At 36.7% G+C, this 6,766-nt stretch overlaps 1 protein-coding gene across 2 annotated transcripts in view; it reads left to right on the top strand.

Annotated features, from left to right (window-relative positions):
• The window catches only part of LOC109227550, a 3,484-nt gene extending 2,966 nt beyond the window's left edge, over positions 1–518 (top strand). For both annotated transcript variants that reach the window (XM_019392754.1, XM_019392753.1), the window contains one exon: positions 269–518. The gene's annotated coding sequence lies outside the window, so the exon portion shown is untranslated. The remainder of the gene's footprint in view (positions 1–268) is intronic.

Below are 6,766 nucleotides of genomic sequence, written 5' to 3'. Positions count from 1 at the left end.
CCCCCAAAAAAAAAAAAAAAGCATTAGGAGACACTGGAATTGGCATTTCCTCGTCTTTCACTCACCGAACGGTGTGTGTCCTCTCCCCTTTTGGATCTGGTTAAGCGCAACCACTGGTAAACACTTAACCTCGAATGATTTTGCGATAAATTATGGAATAAGATTGGGTGGAAATAGTAATATTAGGCATTTGTTATTTGTGAAAAATGCACTTGTACTTGATAGCTAACTTTATATTTTGGTTTTTTCCATCTGAACTAATTAACAGGGGTTGGTTGCAATTGCCAAGCAGGATGGAGAGGGAAGTGTCACTGAAGGGAAAGAGAAAGGCCCTTGAACTCTAGTTATTTAATAGTTTAATCGTTTTACTTTAATATATAATCTGGTCTGATAATATTATTCACCTGGATCCCATAGTTTGTAGAAACATTTCAGTTTCTGTAACTATGAGTGCTTTAACTTTGAGAGGTGACATGACCTCTTTGTTAAATTATGAGCCCTTTAACTTTGAGAAGTGATCTGACTTTTTCTTTTGTTTCTCACTCGGTGTCCGACACTCACATTGGAACCCGATTATATCCGGATTCGTGCTGCGTAGGTTCTCATGAAGGGGGGAGGGTAAATATATATTTTATTTTTAAAAAAATGCCATATATACAGAAAAATTCACATGGCAGGCGAGTGTACCCACACTTTTTGCCACACCAGCGTCCAGGGGGTAATGACTCTCAAAAGGTCAAGTTGAGGTTATTAAGAGTTAAGACCACGAATAGTTTAAGGCTGTAACTAATAATCTTTTTTTTTTTTAAATCAAAGTCCACTAGGCCTTGTGCCTAGTGTTAATTTTCATAAATATAAGGTAAATTACAACAGTGGAGGGGGACATAAACCTTACCTCCCAAGAGATGATTGTACACTTGATCATCCCAAAAAGACATTCATGTCACCTCTTTTTTACACCCGAGGGGTATAAGAGAGTTTTTTTAATTAAAGTGACATAAATCGAAATGAGATTGATTAATTTATCAGAGTCGCCACTTGGAATAGTTTATTTGGTGTTCCAAGTCATCGACTTGTTTAAAATCCCAAATCGAGGAAATTTCGACTTTACTTTATAAGTCTGCGAACCAGAAATTCTAGATAAGGAATTCTGTTAACCCGAGAGAAGGTGAGGCATTTTCGGGTTCCGTGGTTCTAGCATAGTCGCTTAAACTATTGATAATTGACCTATATCTGATTAATTACACATTTTAAACCTACGTGCATTTTTAACTTTGTAACCGCTTCTATTCTTTTTAGGAAAACTCATGATTGTTTTTGAAAACACATCGTAAACCGCGCTACATGAAATGCATCCGCGGTTCACGATACGTTTATTTTATTTAACATTGTTGGAAATTAAAGTCGGGTCACATGAAATGTACACTCGTATTTTAGTAATTACAAATCACAACTACGTCACGGGAACCGTACTCGTAGCCATGATAATTTATTGTAACGCGCCTAAAGCAAACTACGAAAATTCATTAATATCTAAGTTACAACATTTGTGAGGGCCATGGATGATCTAATTATGTATGGCACACCTTAATCCATTTTCTCTTTAAAGGAATTGTATTTAGCTACAATAAACTAAAGACGTTAGATCTTGATCTAGTTGATAAGTGTCATGGATGATCTAATTATGGATGGCACACCTCAATACAATTAAAAAAAAAATTACACTTAATTAGGCCTAAGGTGTTGAGGCTTAGCACCATTAAAGCTCAATTCAGTCCTACTAATTATAAGCATGCTTTGGATAGTATATTAGATACTTATTTATTCAAAGGAGTTCGGGGCCAGCAACATGCCCAAAGTTATTCAAAAATCACGAGAAAGAAGACAAGAGAAACGGGGCTCAACATTAAGCCCATCAATAAGGACAAGGTGGTCACCATAATTTCAAAGGGGGCCAAAAGCTGGACTTATGATCGAAAACTTCAGTCGTTAAAACAGAAACCATTTTCGTTGCATCAATTTGGATAAACTCAACGAATTGTTGAAACTGAAAGACCTGGGATCAAGCCCCAAAAGAAGCAATGACCCAACGCTGAGCCTATGCTCAAAAGCGAACATCGTGATATGGGCCCAAGTTTGGCCCAATAGCCTCTAACGAAGAGGGTCTTCAGCATTAAGACCCTTTTAGGCTAAAACCATTTAACTCACTTGTGGCCAAACCCAACTATTTTTGAACATTGAATACATGGATACCAAATTGTAAAATCAGCTTCTAATGATCTATTTAATAGCAACACCGTGAAATATTTGCATGCACCAGCTAATTTTAACAATCTTAAGAATGATTCAGCATTTAATAAATACCCGCATGAAATTATCATGCATTAATCTAACTTTGATTAGTACGAATACTTAATATGATTTAACTGAATACACTTACCCAACGCAAGTCTAACAAGGTCTCCAAATATTACAGCTTCAAACAATGATCAATTGTTCAACAAATACCACATGAAATATTAATCCTATTCTAACCTTCCAACTAAACATTAATACTATCTAGATGAAAGTAGACGTCAAATTTACAGAAAAATAGAACATATACAAATGAAAGAAAGGACTGATAATAGAGGAAGAAGACACAAAAAAAAGTGTTTAACAAAATGGATCTGGAGTTTTTACGTCCAGCTAACATATTATAGCTTCAAATTTTGCATTTCATAGTATGTGAAGTACCTGGATACAGCAAAAAAAAAAAGCAATAACAGCTTCAGCAAAAGATAGTGAAACCAGCAGTAGTTAGCAAGCAATAGTTAGCAGCTGTAGCACCCAGTTTAATCCATGCTCAAGCCAGAAAATCAGTAAAGTATTGAAAGCTTTTTTTTCTTTTAAAAATCCAAGAGAATTGAAATCAGCTACTTAGTGTAGTAGTCAAGCCTTTTTCAGTATTCTAGAGTTCTGCAAATCGGTATGTCTATCTCCCAATGAGTGAAAGAATGGTACTACTTATAGGCCTAAAAGGCCATGTGCTAGAAAACAAATCGGGAAAAAATTTCCTTTAGCCTGAAAAAGCATCTTTTAACCGCCCGGGACAGCTGACTGTCCCTTATTGGCGCATCATTTTGTGCCAACCAAATAGGGACAGCTGCCCCCTATTTCTAGAACATTCCTAAGGCATCCATATCCTTTTTTCTTAATTTTTATCTCTCAAATGACCCCCTAAAATTCCTTTATTGTTCATTTGACCCCTAGATGTCTAACATTGCCAAATTGAACAAATATGAACAAGAGACCACTTGATAATAAAAAAGGATCAAAACCAGATAGTGATTGAATCCTAAACACCTAAAACAAATGAACCTAACGAAGACAAAATCATCATGAACCCTACTGTAATGAACATAAACCACACCTAAACAACTAATGATTATAATACTCAAAACAGAATACTGCTGAAAAGGCAACCGATAAACAATGAACCAACACAAACTAATTATTGTAATTAACCTAAAAATATGCCAACTTAAACAACTAAGAACAGAAAAATTCATAACAAGAACTGCAAACAACAATGCAAACAACAATGCGACATTTAACCTAAACGACTAAGTATTATTACTGGTTAATTAACAGAAAAAAGAAAGAAAATCAAAGGAGAACAAAAAATAAACAAGAAACCCTAAAGATAGTGTTCTGAACCCATTTTTCTCTCCTTTTTTTCCGTTCTTCATGGTATGAATCAAAGCATGCATAGAATGATAAGAACAACAACAAAATAAAAGAACAAAACAAAAGTGAAGAAAAGAACAATTAAAGCTACTGAAAGAAAAATGAATCAAGAAAACAGAGATGAAGAGAAACCCTAACAACATATTTTATTTATTAACGGGAACCAAAATTCAGGCAAAACAAGAAAGAAAAGCAAAATAAAGGAAACCCTAATAAAGGAGAAAAGGAAAATCAGACTTAGCTTTTTTCTTGTTTTGTCTTTGATTCTACTAAAATCGACCCTCAAATGTTTGCTCTTGCCAAGAGCAGGCGCTTGGAGTACATCTAGACCCATGGAACAAAAAAATAAAAGGAAAAGAGGGGATATGCAACAGACCCATATTCTTAGATCTAAGATTTGGCCGAACCGGAAGGGATTTGAAGGATGTGGTTTGGGGATTTGGAAATGGGAGGGGACGACGGTGACATGGTAAGAATTTGGGGCCATTTGGAGAAGTTCCGCCATCGTGAGGCCATTTTCGGCAGCGGAGGGCGGTGGAGGTGGTGGGGGAAGTTAGAGCGACTGGGTTTTTTTGGATTTGGCGTTAGAGATGGAATGAGGGGGGTTCTAATGGGGTGGACCGGGTTTCGGAAACTTTTATACAAAACCAATGCCCAGTTCACAGCCATTGGATCACACAAAATCAACAGCTGTGATGACAAGGCCCCAAAACGGAGCCGTTTAACGCTAGGGCAAACTGGACCGGGTAATCCCATGTATGGGCTTGGATCTAGGGTGGTTTTGGGGATTAAAATTGGCCCAATTGGCTTTACAAATCCAGCCCTCTTCTCTTTTTCCTTTTTTTCCAACTTTTTCTTTTGTTTTTCTTTTCCTTTTCTTTAATTAATGAAAGTACTTGATCCTAAATAAGAAAAGAAAAATCACTAATTTAAAAATAAAAAGGTAAAATATAAATGTGAGCAAAATAATTAGTTAACTAATTAATCCTGAAATATAAAAACAGAGATCTAAATGCAATGCATGTCATTTTTTTTTGTATTTTTTTATGATTTTAATAAAAATAAACATGCACAGAAAATGCAAACAATTAATACAAATTCCTACAAAAATCCTATAAAATTACAAACAATTGGGAGAAATCTATTATCTTGGATTTTATAGGAGTAATTTATATAGGGCAAAAATCACATGCTCACAATTCAAATGAACCAAAATTTCTATATGAAGTTAGACCTATGGAGAAACTCCAATTGTATATCCAACATTGGTAGACTACTGGGTATAAAATAAACGGTGAAAAAATCCTAGGTCAACTATACAAATTGATCCTAACTTTACTAAGCACATTAGTTGGAAGTGCATTTTCCATATACAACTTTCTATGGAGTATGACAAAAAATGAGCATGGTCCAGACATTCTTCAACTTTGCTTTGCCAGGGAAACTGCAGAAAGCCTAGTTGAAGAAAGTTATGAAAAGGGACCCTAGAAGATGGACATGTATGTTGATTCTGCCTGGTTATTTTGACAGAAAAGAGTGAACATTTTCCTACTGCCATCATCCAAGAAATCTTGGAGATTGCAATGTTTATAGATGAATTATGGCTACTTGTATTGCTGTTGCAGCATGTGATCTTCTGCTGCTTGAAAATAATGGCTTTATTTTGTTGAAAACATAGGTCTGAATCCCTTCATTTTCCTGTGGAACTTCTGCACAAAATGCAGCTTGTTTTGTATACAGTTGTTGCTGGTGAGAAAACTTAAGAGATGATATCTTGGATGTGTGGTTGCTTAGCTTCTGATTTGTCCAAACTTGGTCTTCATTGTTGTTGATGTTGTTATATCTGGAGGTATGTAACCCCTGCTGATTGTGAATCCTGTGTGGTTGTAGGTGAGGTAATTTGAGATTGCCCTTCTGATAGGCCCAGAAGAATTGTTGCATTTGCAAGGGACTGAGCATCGGAGATGCTAATACCATACCTTGTAAGTGCATCAATACTCTGAATCTATCCATAGTACCTGCAAAAGGAAACAAAATTGTTAGTGGAAAAGGATCTACTCTCAGGTTCTTGTGTGTTTGGAAAGTAGTGTGATGATTTGGTTTCAGGGTGATGAGGGTGTGTTGGTAGTTGGATAGAGGCATGTGTAGGTTGGCATTCTGGAAGGTTGGTGTATTCTCGCAACATGTCAATTGTTGTGTGGCATTGAGCATTGATAAAGGGCTATCACACCAGGCCAATGTTTCCTTTCCCTGTTTGATTTTGAACTGTAATACTACCCCCAAGTTCTTGTGGGTTCTGGGTGGAAGTTTTGCTGATTGTGGGAGGTGAACTAAGGCTCTTGTTGTTGATGGTCTTGGAGATGGTATAATACCTCATGGATGAGGTGATTTTTCTGCTTCTGATGCTCTTGTTTATCAGATTCATAGTGGTGAAATGGTTGAGGTAATTGGCATACTTTCAGTAGGATGAACACCGTAGGTGTTGATACCACCCACTGATAATATTCGAACTGGCCTAACAATCCTTCATTGGAAATACCTGCAAAAGAAAAACCAAAGTTAGGGAAAAACCAGGTGCCCCTACTTCTGTGATTGCAGTGTTGTTTTGGATTAGCGGGGAAGAGAAAGGCTTTTTGTGAAAAGGTAGTGTCATGTGATGTATGGTATTAGGGTAGGGAGGTTATGAGGTAGATGGTTGTGTGTTTTGTAGAGATTGGTGTATTGTTGGTTGGAGTTTGTGGTTTTTTCGTGTGAGCTGTTTGGTTTATGTGGTGTGTGTGATGTGGTTGTGGTGGGTTGTTCGGGAGTGTAAACTGGAGTGAGATCTGGAATAGGATTCTTGTAAAGTTGTTGTTGTATACTGTTATTGGAATGGATTCAGAACATGGGTGGTTATTGATGCATACTGCTGCTGTAGTATTTTCCTTCATAGTGTCAGACTGATGCTTTCTCATGTTCAAGGCGTTCTTAACTTGGATTGTTGGGAAGGTTGTAATGGCCTCCTGAATTTAACCATATCCATTAGAGGAGTTGGATG

Source organism: Nicotiana attenuata, chromosome 6, assembly GCF_001879085.1.
Source record: "Nicotiana attenuata strain UT chromosome 6, NIATTr2, whole genome shotgun sequence".
Classification (NCBI taxonomy): Eukaryota; Viridiplantae; Streptophyta; class Magnoliopsida; order Solanales; family Solanaceae; genus Nicotiana; species Nicotiana attenuata.
The sequence above is the reverse complement of the archived record's forward strand: the minus strand, read 5'-3'. Positions and strand labels throughout refer to the sequence as shown.